The sequence below is a fragment of the Vanessa cardui genome, chromosome 12 (genome assembly GCF_905220365.1).
Source record: "Vanessa cardui chromosome 12, ilVanCard2.1, whole genome shotgun sequence".
NCBI classification, from domain to species: Eukaryota; Metazoa; Arthropoda; class Insecta; order Lepidoptera; family Nymphalidae; genus Vanessa; species Vanessa cardui.
The window spans coordinates 4,125,545-4,142,243 of record NC_061134.1 but is presented as its reverse complement, the minus strand read 5'-3'; the positions used below and the strand labels follow the sequence as shown (position 1 = coordinate 4,142,243).

General features: G+C 32.2%; 1 protein-coding gene across 1 annotated transcript in view; it reads right to left on the bottom strand.

Moving 5' to 3' along the window:
* The window catches only part of LOC124534320, a 135,113-nt gene extending 127,872 nt beyond the window's left edge, over positions 1–7,241 (bottom strand). The window contains exon 1 of the mRNA XM_047110091.1: positions 7,078–7,241. The gene's annotated coding sequence lies outside the window, so the exon portion shown is untranslated. The remainder of the gene's footprint in view (positions 1–7,077) is intronic.
* Positions 7,242–16,699: the final 9,458 nt, after the last annotated feature.

Here is a 16,699-nt window from a genome sequence, read left to right as displayed (position 1 = left end):
TCGACATTGGGATAAGAAATGAAAACAATGACATACCACCCCTTCTTCAGGCAGAAATACAGAAAGCCATTTACTCCCAGAGGACAGAAAAATCGCCAGGACCTGACAACATACCTAACGAACTTATAAGAGGCGCTGTCGAAATATTGAGCCCGATACTAACAAGTCTTTTCAATAATATTTTAAATACAGGTACAATTCCAGACCAGTGGGGTAAATCTAACATTATTCTTCTACACAAGAAAGGACCTAAGGAAGACATTAATAATTACAGGCCAATAAGCTTGATATCAAACATCTACAAAGTTTTCGCAAAAGTCATATTAGCAAGAATTGCTCAACAATTAGATGAGAATCAGTCTATAGAGCAGGCTGGATTTAGAAGAAATTATAGTACAATCGACCATATTCATACCATCAAGCAAATATTAGAAAAAAGCAACGAATACCAGAAGCCGGTGTATATGATCTTCATAGACTACTCTAAGGCATTTGACAGCTTAAATCACAACTACATCTGGTCAACCCTTAAACAGCAAGGAGTGCACAGCAGTTATATACATATTATTAAAAACATCTATAATATAAGCGAAGGCTGCATAAAACTTGAAACGACTGGAGATCCTTTCCCCATAAACAGAGGCGTCAGACAAGGAGACCCACTATCACCTTACTTGTTTACAGCAGTGTTGGAGAATATCTTCAGAAGTCTAGACTGGGATGAGTACGGGCTCAACATCAACGGCTGCCGTCTTAACCATTTGAGATTTGCAGATGATCTTATCTTGCTTGAAGAAGACCCAAGCAGAATTCAAACAATGCTACATTCTCTGGCTAAAAAGAGCAAAGATGTTGGGCTTCAAATTAATAAAACTAAAACAAAATTAATGACCAACTCAACAGAGATCGACATAGAACTAGACGGAAAAAAGCTTGAGTATGTAAAAGAGTATGTGTACTTGGGTCAGATAATTGCTCCAACAGACCAAATGTCAAGGGAAATAAACAAGAGGATTGCAAGTGGATGGCGAAAATACTGGTCGCTAAAGGAAATAATGAAAAGCGAAGAACTAAGTATGACCATAAAAAGAAAAGCTTTTAATACCTGTATCCTCCCCTGTATTACATACGGATGTGAGACCTGGTCCCTCACTCAGAACCACAGAGAAAAACTAGCCAAATGTCAACGGGCAATGGAGAGAAGTATGTTAAAAATAAGACTAAATGACAGAATTACCTCAGCAGAAGTAAGGAACAAAACCAAAGTCACCGATATAGTTACCCGAACGGACCGATTGAAATGGCGTTGGACAGGTCACATGCTACGCTGCAAGACAGAAAAATGGAGCAAGCAGGTAACACTCTGGTACCCAAGAGATGGAAGTAGACATCGGGGACGTCCAACAAGAAGATGGGAAGACGATTTTCGCTTTGCCTTGGGACCTTACTGGACCAGAGTAGCGACAGACAGAGTACAATGGAAGCAGTTGGAGGAGGCCTATGTCAAAAGACACACCGAACTGAGGGACATTTTATAACAAGAACACAACTATATACATACAAATAACTTAATTGTTCGGAATAAAGGGCTATAAATAAATAAAATGTATATTATGTTAGGATAACATTAAATTGCTGATTACGCAATTACTATTAGCGTTTTGGTTTCTCCAAAATTTCTAAGGTAATAGGTATATATTACATAGCATTAAATTAATAAATAATAAAATGCTATCACGAAATACTTTTAATTACTTTATCTCGATGTAATTATTAACCAATACGTCACGAATAAAAAAAAATATTCAAAAAAATAATGAAACGAATTGGGAGGCTAAAAATTCATAATATCTGAATGCGATACTGTGAAAATATAGTAATACCTCACTTTTAAATTCTTGAAACCCGACATATATCTCCTCCATCACTCGACCTCCGCGGTCGAGTGGTGTGTACACCGGTTTTCATGGGTACGCCACTCCGAGGTTCGATTCCCGGCTGAGTCGATGTAGATTATTATCATTAGTTTTCTATGTTGTCTTGGGTCTTGTCTGGTATATATATATATATATATATTGATACTCTATTTCAATGTACGTATTCTTTAAATATTATAATAATAGTGACTGATAGTCTTCACGATCGTATCAGTACGTTTCTAACTTGTTCTAAGAAAATAACTCTACTAAGATATGTCCGATATTTAACAACACAACACGCCCAAATAAGTTTTCTATTTAAGCAATTGTGTACTTTCTTAACTTCATTTTCAAACCCACTTCAATGTAGGCTTAGAATAGTGTTCGTAAGAACTTACAAAGCTGTTTATTGGTAATATAATCAAAGTGCATTATTATAGCAAATGTAATTAACCAGTGTGCGCTCTTAGTAAGGTGAAAACATTTAACGGCAGTGCAATTCTAACTTGGTACCGAGTGGATTAACAATCTCTCTGTATATGCGTCTTTGTGTATGTCGTACGTGTTTTCCTCTTATATGTTTGCTAACTAATCTTGTAATACACAAAATAATAACCTACCAATATATAGGATAGAAGTCGAGATAGCCCATTGGTTAGAACACGTGCATCTTGACCGACGATTGCGGGTTCAAACCCAGGCAATCACCAACGAATTTTTATGTTGTTTATTTGTGTTTAACTTGAGCTCAGCGAAGGAAAACGTCATGAAGAAAGCTGCATGTGTCTAATATCAACAAAATTCTACCACATGTGAATCCGCGAAATCGCATTGGAGTATCGTGGTGGAATATGCTCCAAACCTTCTCCTCAAAGAGAGAGTAGGCCTTAGCCCAGAAATGGGTAATTTACAGGCTTTTGTTGTTGTATATAGTATACGTTTACAATTACTTGGTAGGGCTTTGGGCAAATCCGTCGGGATACCACCCACTCACAAGATATTCAAACAGTAATATTTAATATTGTCGTTTTTCATTCAAGGGTAAGTCACTGTAATACTGGCAAAAGGAAGAAATTAATAATATTTGTGCAGTAATGTTTATGAAGATAACCATTATATTTTTATGTTTATAACTGGCTCTATCCACCTACTTTCAAAAGAAATAAAAAATCAGTCAAGTGAATTGAAATTACCGTACACCTCATGGGACTGAACTCAATAGATTAAATTTTAAATCGTCCAACTATAAGTCTATGGATGCGAATAGCCGAAGAAAGGCCACGGTGATATGCATTTTGAGAGGCCTATGTCCAGCAGTGGACAAACATGGGCTGCTGATGGTAAGTCTTAGGCTCTTCGAGTAAATAATCATCTAATTACATAATCCTATTTTGAAAAATAACAAAACGACCACAAGTGTTTACCGACTACTGATCATAATAAACCATATCTAAATAAAGTATTAATAATATGCATGTCTAGTTTGATAAATACTACAAATTATAATTGACGACAGGTTGTCAAAACCGCTAAAAAAACAGCGTTTCAAACGGTCTCCCGCACGCGTTATGTGCACGATATTATGATCGGAGGTCAAGACTATACAAATCGTGTAAAATAGAACGAGACAACGGTGTACTAAATCTTAAATGAAAATGCCAGCTTACAATAAACAAAGTCACAAAATATATGTCTATTACAACGCACAAGAAATTATTATAACATTTTTACAGCAATATAAAAAAAACTTATCGGTGACTTACTTATGACATTTGGATATAGTTATCAAGTACTCGTATTTATACAAATATATTAGTATAACTAGCTGTGCAACTAGCTGTAAAAATCGCAACTTTGCGCGCTTTTGTATCTGACAAAAAAGTTATTGTTGTAGCCTAGCTAACTCGTTATTACATCAGCTATCTGCCAGTAAAATTCCTGTGAAAATCTATCCAGCATTTCCAAACATTTAGTCGGAACAAACAAACAGACCGAGAAAAATTGAGAAAAAATATTTTGGTATATGTACCGTGTAGAATTACACAATTATGCTTACTAATAAGAAGCAGTTATTTTAATATTACAAACAGACATTCCAATTTTATTATATGTATATAGATCGTTTTATGGAAGCAATATTAAAAAAATAGAACACGAATTACTACGATTATTATAAATAGATATTGGCAACGTAATGGAATGCCATGTTGTACTAATTTAATAACGTTAAAGCGTTTATTTTCTAATTAATATCTCAGAGCGTCTCCGTCATCGTCTTGTCTCAAAATATATATATTTGTTACATTACAATATTGTAGTACAATATACTTATGTTATAAACTGCTATGTTTCGTTCGTTAACCATTTTTTTGTTCATGAAAACTTCTACTTATACTGATGTTACTTTTTCCTACAGTTTATTTACAATAGGCTATTTGACTGGTTTTTAAAATCCATTTTATATTATTTAGTATAAGAAACCCATTAAAAATATCCGAAAAATATCATGTTAAAAGTTCCATATTTAAATAGCGCTCAAAAACGCTACTTGGTCAATATGGCGCTGCAATGAGGTCGGTGGCGTCACTTTCCTGTATTTTAATCTGTGGTACATATAGTAGAAAAGCAAAGTTTACAAGAAAGTGTCTTCATCACAAGTCCGGCCAATCAGGAACGTTTTGTGTCACGTAACAAACGTTTGAAAAAATGCATTTTTATTTGTGGATTTTTGAATAAATAAAGTATATTTTTAACTTTCGTTAGTAAATAACCATTTTTAAACTCATAATATACACTGATTACAATAATTCACAATTTATTTTTCGCATTGTCAAATAGCCTATTTCAGAAGGGATAAGTATTTCTCCGATCCTGCTCATTATGTCAACGAAGTCTTCATGTTTTTGTACATTCCTAAATGCCTTCTGAAAAGCCTAATCAGCTACGGTAAGCATATGTCACAGCTAAAAAAAACAAGAACAAATAACTAACCACAGACTATAAAAATAACTTTATATTGTTTTATTACTTTCGTTTAATTTATTTATCGAATCGTATTAAACAATATATAAATAAAATCATTACAAGTATATACTCACCTGTTATTCACGATGAAGTTTCATTACTTTTCTATTGTACAATTTCATCACACACTAACCAATATTATTTGGACAATTATGTAGTCTGTTCATAAAAATAACCTTAATAAATGTCCTTTCTTGAAGTTAAAGGTTACTTACGAAACTTCATCAAATTCGGTGCATCGGTTTGGTCGTGAAAGAGTGACAAACAGACAGACACAGCTGCTTTCACATTTATTATATTAAATATATATTTGTTTTACATAATACGTGGGGCGTGAGGTGAGATTATATTACGGGTAACACAATAGAGACGAAGATATCTCTTCTAGATATTGATTGTGTTATAAGGTATTAATGTATATAAGGATAATAAGTATCCTTATTGTACCCTATTTATCTATCGAAGTCAGAATGATATGAGATGATCCATTGGTTAGAACATAATTATCTTAACCGAATATGATGGTTAAAGTCCGCAAGCAACACGTTACAGATATTTAATTAACAATTTGATAACTCAACTTAAAAGTCTACATAGAATAACAATAGTAAATACAAAATAACGCTTTTCTCGAACGCCTAAAGAATATCCTGGATGTAAAAATAAATTGTTGGATGAAATGCCACGCAAACATCATCCATTCAGATTTTCAACCATCTTGGTGGATATCACGCACACCTTCTCCAACAGAGGAGTCGTTAGACCAGGATGTTAACGACTGTTCCATTGTTATGAAGTGAAAATGGATAGCTACGATAGTACCAATTACGATATAAATAAAAAATACGTAACAATTAATGTAAAGGAAAATAATTTGTCTTCTCAAGATGACCTTAGATATGATAAATAACATTTGAATCTATGCCAAATGTTAAATTCAACTAGCATTAGAATTTAAATCGATATGTTTTTACTTCATGAATAATGTACTTTTTAACATGTACATTTAAAACAAATCTAAATGATTAGTAATTGACTAAATTTCTTTTTAAAATTTCTACGTATTATAAGCAAATGCTCACAATTATACTGCCCAATGGTTGAATCCAGTCGCCAATTATAATTTACTAACCAATTATAATTCAAAGAAAACTCTATTTATATAATTAAATAATAATATAAATAGAGAATATGACATTTATGCAAACGTTTATTAGAATAACGTGAATTGAAACAAAACTACCGTAAAAATCAGCAGCCGCGAAAATATGTAATTCGGTAGCTGCATGCCTTTTTAGGTAACCACAACTGGTCCTAAACAATTCGGTATGTATTTATGTTAAATGTTTTGTACCGTAACCTTCCATATAAAGTCTGTCTAAGCACGTATTAAATTAAAAAGAAGTTTTACATAACACGAAAGTAATTTCAACACGAAATAACATATTTAACGTTAAAAATGACGTATGAAATATGCTCTTTACAAATCTTTTGCAGGGTTATGTATTTTTTTTTTGCAAATGAAGCACACACTCTGCCTAAAATAAAATATGTGTTATAAAATATAATTGCTTCTGTTAGTGAGAAAGGTCGCATATAAAATTTTAATTCATATACATACATACGACTGAAAAATCGTATGTCACGGTAATAGTTTATAAGTTCCGTTACTCGTTAGTTTTGAAATAAAAGAATTATAAAAAATATAATATATTTACCTATATAACATTAATAATATTTCATTCATACAAAATGAATGAAATTAATTTATTGTATGTTTTCCGTAAAATTCAAGTAGTTTTATAGCAGAATTGCATTAATAACAGTCCTAATACAAGTTTGAAAGTAGATTATATAGGTTTACTTGAAAATAAATTGTTGTATAAAAAATAAAGTTTCCGTTAAAGTTTTCTTCAAATTATCAAACTATTTCTGTTATTTTTTTGTAAACAAAAACATCACTAACGATAATGTTATTACTTACACCACAGTAGTGTCTACGAGCAGCTGATTAGAGGTACAACGAAAGTAAAATCATTATGAAGTTTTTTAAATAAAACATTTTAATAATATTGTCACATGTTTATAAATCGAAGAAAAGTTAATAGGAAAAATTAATAATATAAAAAGTTACCTTAAAAAAACCCTTTTAATCCTTGTCAATAGTTGTTTTAAATGCACATTACACGAACTACACTACGAACTTTTATTCTTAATACACAAAGTTACTTCAGTTCTATGAAAGTTGAAATACGATTGAGAGAGCGTATGCTGGAGGGCGGGCGGGCGTGCACCTCCCTAGACACACAGCGACTGACTGAAACGTCTCAAATAGTTGCTACGCTAGTAGTACACAACTCGTAGTTTGTCTATTGTTTCGATTTGTAAATTTTTAGCACGAAACACAAACAATTGGCGACAATTACGTGTAAATTCTTGGCATCGGCACAAATGTCTTGATGTGATTTTTAAAATGCATTTTAAGATATTAATGTGCCAAGTTAAGGAAATACATCTTATAATGTCACCAAGATTATTTAATCTGTAGCGTCAAATATATTTTCAGGAATATTAGAACAATATAATTATAAATATATGGAAATAAACACTATAATCCAAACTACATACAAGTTTTTTAACCATACATATTTTAACGGAATACGTACCTACAATTTTAAATTCGCATAACATCCAATGGTATTTTATTATACTCTTAAAGAATTAAAAGAATTCCGTGTTCGATTTTCAAATCCTTTGCCAGGGAAACCGGAAAGCGGATTATGGATGAATCTCGAAAATTTGGTTTCATTTACGTGGAACCGTTTTAGAACGCAATTTTAAAAATCGAACCGTTCGCCGGCTCAGAATTTTAAACGTGGCATTCCATATTACATTTTGTCCAAAATATGTTAACTGTGGTAACATTTTTAAAATCATTTTATCACGGTACAAAAGTGTCACTTGTTAATGTACGGAAAATATGGAAAGAGTATTTTAACATTGACTTCTTATTCATATTATAAATGCAAAAGTTTGGATGGATGGTCTGTTATTTAATAGCTAATCGGAGCCGGATGGAATTTGGGACTGAGATAGATTATACTCTGTAATAGCGCATAGGTTAGGTTTTTTTAACCCAAAAAAACCTCCTTTTGACGACCTCCATGGTCGAGTGGTGTGTACACCGGTTTTAATGGGTATGCCACGCTGAGGTCCCGGGTTCGATTCCTGGCCGAGTCGATGTAGATTACCATTAGTTTTCTATGTTGTCTTGTTTTTTTCTTGTAATTTTCTATGTGTTTGTGGTACCGTCGTTACTTCTGATTTCCATAACACAAGTGCTTCAGCTACTTACATGGGATTAGAGTAATGTATGTGATGTTGTTTCATTTATTTATAAAAAAACCAACCTAATACCTTCAGCCCTTACGTAAGTGTTGAGTTAGTGGTAGGGCTTTGACTCATATCTATATAAACTGCCGCCGTTAAAAGGGTTCTTCCGGTTTAAAGGGTGAGTGACCGAGTGTTACTACAGGTACAGGGAATATTGTCACAGCTCCCAATGTTGATTGGCGGTGTAAGAATTTATTTTTCGGCTACGGTGCGTTTCCTTTACGTCTGTCTATGGGCAGCGGGGACTACTTACCAAAGCCGGCGCATTTAAAATATCCACTATCCAATTCAATAAAACTTATGATCATAACGTAGACGATTATGTATCATCATGAATTTACTTTTATTTTTATGACAAAATTCAGAAAACTAAATTTTTTTTTTGTAAATGTATACAATGTAATAATTATAGTATATACATATAAGTGCATAAGTTAAAATGTATTTTGTCGAATTTATTGAATATATAATCATATAAGTTGTGACGAACTGTGAAATAATTATGACTAAATATTACTTATAAAATAATAGCATTGTTACTATTTTTCTTTAACTTCGAATACGAGATGAATTATAACCAAATTTTAAGCACATGAAAATTCAGTGTCACCTGCCTGAGTTTGAACCTGTTATCATCGGATATAATGTTCTAACCACTTTGCCTTCTCGGCTCAAATTTCGTTACGTCACGCCTATTTCCATATATTTTCATGGTTATCATTGTGTTTGTATTGAATTGTTGTTGAAAAGAGTTAATAAATTAAACAGCACGAATACGCTATTCGTATATAATTATTCATTCGTTAAACAAACGGAGTGTCGATCAAGTGTGACTTGTTTTCACCTTAACAAGTTTTTAATGTAATAAATACTAAACGCAAATTGTATTTACTCATTCCAGAATATCGGTTTACTAACCTTTCTCTGAACAACAACAACAACAACAGCCTGTAAATTTCCCACTGCTGGACCTCCTCTCCCACTATGGAGAGGGTTTGGAACATATTGCACCACGCTGTTCCAATGCGGTTTGGTGGAATTCACATGTGGCAGAGATTCACGATGTTTTCCTTCACCGCAGAGCACGAGATGAATTATAAAACACAAGCACATATATGTATATAGCGGTGCATGCCTGGGTTTGAACCCAAATGCACCTGATTAAGATGCACGCGTTCTAACCACTGGGCCATTTCGGCTCTTACCATCTCTTCATAAATCATCTCACTAAAACAAACATAGAATCACTTCTATAAACAAAATAATATGTAAAATATCTGAGCATGTGAGTGGATTAAGCGTAGAATAGATGTTTTGTATTCTAGTGATCGTGTAGTGCTTAACGTAATCACTTTCCCGCATACATACATCAGCATCTTACACACTAAAACCTTTCCGAGAGTCAATCAATCCACCAGATGAACCGGATAAATCTAGTTTAGTAGTTTCTAGCGTTATTGTATCGGAGACCGCTTCTGCTTTATGACGTATAATGATTATGTACTTTTTGTTTTGTAACAAAACCAGATATTGTGTTGTTTTAAAACAAATCTAACAACAATAATTTATTTAATACTAACTTTGTTTATTATAGTCGAGATGGCCCAGTGGTTAGAGCGCGTGCATCGTAACCGATGACTGCGGGTTCAAACCCAAGCAAGCACCGCTGATTTATGTGCTTAATTTGTCTTTATAATTCATCTCGTGCTCAGCGGTGAAGGAAAACATCGTGAGGAAACCTGCATGTGACAAATTTAATAGAAATTCTGCCACATGTGCATTCCACCAACCCGCATTGGAACAGCGTGGTGGAATATGTTCCAAACCTTCTCCTTAAAGGGAGAGGAGGCCTTTAGCCCAGCAGTGGGAATTTACAGGCTGCTGTTGTGTTTATTGTAATAAAACGATAAATAAAGTAGTTGTTATTATGAATAAAGAGTTTACAAGGTAACCTTGACAAGAAATTTGTTTTACAAAAAGTATAGCTTTATTTACGTCTATGAAGATAAAGTAGTTTACTTCGTAAAGTTGTTATCATCTCACCAATGACTAACTGACTCACTCAGCATTCAAGCCAAGAAAATAAATCTAGTTCTATTTGGCAATACTATTTCATTATTTGCTGCGTTTGTTTTAATTCGCAGTTTAATATTTAATAATGTGCATACAGCTTGGTTTAGAAATAGAAATTTCTGGATGATAAAACGAATAAAATGAACATTTAAGTCTAATCGACTATGTTGGCAACAATAATTATAAATATATTGATCTATTATTCTTCTACAAATAATTAGACGGATGATTCACTTGATTAATCACTTATTATTATTATTTTTATACATAATTACTATTTGCAAAGAATGATATTATTATAATCATTATAGAATTACTATTAATATTGAAGTTATTTTTTTTATTGTTACATAGAGTCACGAACAGAAAATCAAAGATTTAAAAAATCTTAGTATTTTTATTTAATAATGTTTGTGTAAGTACGTAGAAAGAAAAGCAATATAAGATTTAAATTTTCAATTAAATAGATCTATTGTTTATATGGTATGTTATAGTCCCAATTTTAATTTGTTTCGAAATACAACATGCGTAAAATAGGATTAATCTAATCTCACCGTTACCATGCTATATTAAAAAGGTTAGCATATTTCAAGGCTGTATAGTGGAATACCTTTTCCGGAAAATAAATATTATGTGAATGAAAAAAAAATGCCACGTCAAATCAGTGAAGTCAAATTATTTTATTTTATATCTACATTTTTGGATAAGTGCTTGCATTTTATTATTCCACCATTCATTTTATATACATTTCAGAAATTCTACAAAAATAAGGTGAGCTAATTTATGTAGGTCAGAGTTTTAAATTTGTTTAATCGAATTGCTATATACTCTAATTATGGGATATATAAAAATAAGCCGTTGATTCTTAAGCATCGAAATAAATATTATTGTGAGCATGAGGTAGGTATATTGTTTCCAATTCCCGAAGCTTTACTTCTGATTCGTGCCCAGACAGTCTATGCTATTGCGAACGGTTTTGCATCGGTGATAAAGAAACACGAACTTCCTCTCAGAATTTTCAAACCCAATTGTTAAACACATAAAGGTAACCCTCTTATATAATCTATTGGGTCTTTTAAATAAAGTTGATAAGAAGTTTTCTTTTAAAAGACGATAGAAAAATGTTCTCTTGAACTAAACATTAAGTTACGGGAAGACAATCCTCTAGTCTTTCTCTTTACTAACCAAGGAGTAACGAAATGTGTAGGATATATTGCACAAATACTCAAGCACAGGTTCATTTTCTTTTCCATAATTCTCTAAATCCGAAGCGATACTAATCTGAAACGAACGGAAAGTGTAGAATTACATTCCGTCAGCCTCTAACAAACGAACTCTTATTGAGCTCGGATCAGATTGTGAATTCAAGACCTCGGGTTCTGTAGCCTTTAAAAGCTGGTCTAGACCATCGAAGCATATATTTTCAGATTGTGATAGTTATATCATGTGATAGAATAAATTCTCACGATAACTAAAAACTGGAGCCATCAAAGGCATGACAATTATAAGCCCTTTTGATAGCGCGTGAAAAATTAAAATAAGACCAGCTGCTTTTAAATAAACAGTCACTTGTTTAGTTTAAAATAAAGAGACAAAGGCTTTTATTATATTTTTTAGAACAAAATAAACCGTCCAACGTGTGTGGCGACCACAAATATTTATTTGACGTTTTCAAAACGGGTTTATTTTATGTTAGTCTCAAAAAGAATTAAAATATACCAGATGTTTTAACTCTCATGCAAATTTTTATAGCAATATAAAATCCGAGTATTTATGTTTCATACATATATGTTGTTTATTCATTTTTTTAATTCACTATATTTCTTACCTTTATTTGAATATATTTAAAATTTCGAATATTATTATTAAATGTATCATTCTTATTTACTTAAAATATAATATATTTAATTTTTGATATAGTTGTCGGACGAGCAAATGGGCCACGTCATGGTAAGTGATCACCACCGCCCATAGATAATGGCATGGTAAGAAATATTAACCATACACTACATCGCCAATGTACCATCAGCTTTGGGAACCAAGATATCCCCTTGTACCTGTAGTTATATTGGCTCACTCATCCTTCAAGCCGGAACACAACAATACTGAGAAAGTGAGTGAAATTGTAGTTCAATTTGGCGGTAGAATATGACCTATCCAATCCTACTTCCACAATCGAATAACTAGAATAAAAACATACATTTACATAAATATTACATTTATATAGAAAAAAAAACAACAAAGTTTTAGTTCCTTATTCTCCTCTATCTACTAACTTATTTTGTAGCGATCTTTATGTGATATCAATTTAAAAAAAAATCGAAAGATGAAAATTCATGTAAGTTCCTGAAATTTTCAACCATGATCGTGATTGAATATTGTCAATCAGAGAAACACTACTTTTCATAGTTATAATTTAAAAGCGCTTGTATGAAAATACTTGATTAAGTTTTAATTTTAATTTTGATGGTTAGCGGTCTCCAAACTAGTTTTAATTTGCAACGCTACGAGCCGCTACACCTCTACGAGAGAGAATTAATTTAATGTTTTCTTTATTTTAATAAAACAGTCTAACATAAATTTATGTAGTGTATTCAGAATTAATTTATAATTTGAACATATTTTCTTACGTCATAATATTTCAGTTTAGTTATATTTTCCACCGCAATAAAACCACAATTAATAACGCTTTATAAACGATAATTAGAATGAAATAAGTTCGTTTTATATTCTAGCTGTATAGATTTTTATTACTTTGATTTCTTTATCGAAAATATTATTAGATTTATTTGCTTTTTCAGTGTCGGTTTTTTCAACAGTAATACTTGGTGGTGGCGCTTTATGTAAATACGTCTCAGTAGGTACCACACACTCATTAGATAGTATACCACCAATAATACTCAGTATTTCAATGTTCTGGTTTAAAACGAGAGTGAGTAAGTGTAACTACAGGCACAAAGAACATATCTTAGTTCCCAATATTGGTGGCGCATTACAGATGTAAGCAATGATTAATATTGCTTAAAGCGCCAATGTCTATGGGCGATGGTGACCACTTATCGTCAGCTTATTGGCTCGTCCATAACCTATATCTTAAAAAAGGTACATAATAAATCATTCATTAATTCAACCTGCTACATTTTTGAGGACTAATCGGATCTTATTCCACCACGCTGCTCCAAGTAACCAACCAAACCAGGTTAGGTGTTTTGAATACTGTTCATGTTGTATATACTGTTTTCCTAATATTTTCCATTGAAATAGAATTTAGTCGGCCAATGCTATCACTACCACAAAACAAATGTAAATTATTTATCTACATACAGAAACGTGAATTCTAATCATTTGAATTTAGTTTGTCGCCAATGTGTACTCTAAAAACATAAAGCTATGTATGTATACCTGCTTAAATATGTATAACAATTTCGTTCAACGTGCCGCTGCATACAGAATGAATTATTTGAAAATATAACGACGGGTAACCATTGTAACAAATAAAAAATTAAATAATTCAAAATTTAAATGATTTTATTTGTTGCTTTTTTTTGTTCAATTAGTAATTCCCTATTTCTAATCTGTTCTTCTAATAGAGCTGACATACATAATAAAGCACCGAGCATTTTTACGCAGCTTTAACACATATTTATTTATTTTTATTATTTTACTAGCGACCCGCTCCGGCTTCGCACGAGTCCAAAACTGATACTTAATATACTACAGAATTTGTTTATTTACGACATCACATTACAAACTTCTAAAATTATCAGTGTTTCTTTACTATATTGTCCATGTATTACATACAAAAACTTTGAAAGTGATTTAAGCATACATAGGGACATAGGGACAGAGAAAGCGACTTTGTTTTATACTATGTAGTGATTATTAAAAAATGCAATATTTTTAATAACTGAAATTCAGGAAAAATTTTGCGTTTGTTCCTCAGATGTGCCCTGGCCCTTACTATAATTGTGTGCAAATATTTATTTATTTGGTAATCAAACAGCTTATATAAATAACATGTTATATTAAATACAACTCGTAAGCAAAACCAAAACGCAACTACAAAATTAGTTTAAATATATATAGTGAATTACAAAATAGAACTTAAAAAAAAAACTATTGTGTTTAAAATGTACAACAAACGGTTTTTTTAGAATTAAAATAAGCACTAATAATGAATTCTTTGCAAAAGTCACAATTTATTAATAAAGTTATGGCAACACTCGTGAAGGGCGGCTAGAGAACGTGGGTCTCCAAAGATTATTTATTCAAATTATTTGTATGGGATCTAACGAAGAAAACTTTCTACACTTTTATGTAATTTTATAGGGTTTTCATTTTTCCTGAGAACTATATTTTTTACTCAAATCAATTCCCTGAAAAGGTGATGCATATAATCAATTTATTGGCAATACGATAAAGTACAAAAGAGTAAGATAACTTTTATTTGTTTTTTTTTTTAAGACAATTAATTTAACTCTGTCTGTAAATCATTTAATTAATTACATTTGAAGAAACGACATTGGTCATTGGCTAAGAAATTGTTCATCCAAAAGATCGATGACCTTTTGACGTAATAAGTTTTCTTCTCAAAAGCTACAACAAATGTAATCATTGAAACAGCAAGCATTTGGTGTTATGAAGTTCATGAATGTTGAAATCCCTTTGTTTTATAAAAATTCAAATCCATATATGGATAGCACGTGCTATCCACTCTTGGGTTTTATTGATTCGACAATCTCACGTGTCGCTCGACTGGTTTTACACATATAGTGCCTGTTAAAATTTCCATATGGATTACATTACGCCTTAGTACAAAGCTTTGCTCGTCTCGATAATACGGTATACAGTCTCAGCGCCCATCGATACAGTTATCGTATGAATACTCACGTGTGACGTCAGGAGTACTTGTTATGTATATGAAAGACAAGTTACATAATATTGTTCCGCCCTAATAATATCAGAATAAATTCATAAGGCTATAAAAAAGTTCTGTAATTAGAGTGTTTGTTATATCGTTTTAATTATCTTCTTCGTCTAAGTAAGATTGTTAGCAAGCTTATTTTTTGTTCTTTTTTTTTAATGGTAAAACCGCTTATAATAATGTGAATAAACTATTTTTAATCTTGTTAGTAGATAAATGTACAAGAACATAGAAACAAAAACAATAGTTACTTTGTGGTAGCGCTTTGTGCAAGCCCGCCTGGTTAGATACCACCCACTTATCAGATATTCTACCGCTAAACAACAGTACGCAGTATTGTTGTGTTGCGGCTTGAAGGGTGAGGGAGCCAGTGTAACTACAGGCACAAGCGACATAGCATCTTAGTTCCCAATTTTGATGGCGCAGAGACGATATAAGGAATAGTTAATATTTCTTACAGCGTCATTGTCTATGGGTGATGGCGACCACTTACCATCAGGTGGCCCATATGCTCATCTGCCAAGCTATTCCATAAAAAAATAGAGTAAATAAACACAATACTAATATACATATCTCAAAAATATAAAAACAAAAAAAAGTCTTTTATTGAATTTTTCTGGGAGTTATTTTGATTTAAGTCCTACTTAGGGTGATATTACCATACTATCTTTCACTTGTGAATTTCTGTCGTGACTCAAATTGGTCAAGTGGAGCTGTGCTATAGTCTAAAACATTACAGGATTCAGATGAATTTTATTTTTTGTTAAAGGTATAAACCCGTAGGTAAGCTGATATTGGCTATATAGGTGGTAAGGTGCTATTGCTCATACATATTAGCGCTGTAAGAAATATTAATCATACATTAATAACATAGAGCAGTGCACCCTTCAAACCTAAACACAATAATTCTAGCCTGAAATACCGCTATTGGTGTCAAAAAGTTTGATGAAAGAATATTGTAGTACGTCACAACTTAGATGTGACATCGGCCAATTCAATAAAACCGATTACTGTCGATTTATACAACCAATAGAAATAGCTCCCTATCGCGCCATTCGACGCTATTCGTCGATATAGAATCTCGAAGAAAGCAAGTGCATGTAAATCGACGTGTGAAATTGACGAATATATATAAGATCATGTTATATTACAAATTATTGTTTGTGTAAAGATCATATTCACATAAGAAATAAATATTGATAATTTGCGATAGCGTACTTAATTTGGATGTGATCGGTTTTTATGAATTTTGCCGATGCTACATCTAAGTTATGTCGTACTATATACCTTTCCAGAGAAACCAGCACAAAGCCCTCCTCAGTAATTGTACATTATTTATAATTTCAGATAATCGTGATCATGCAGA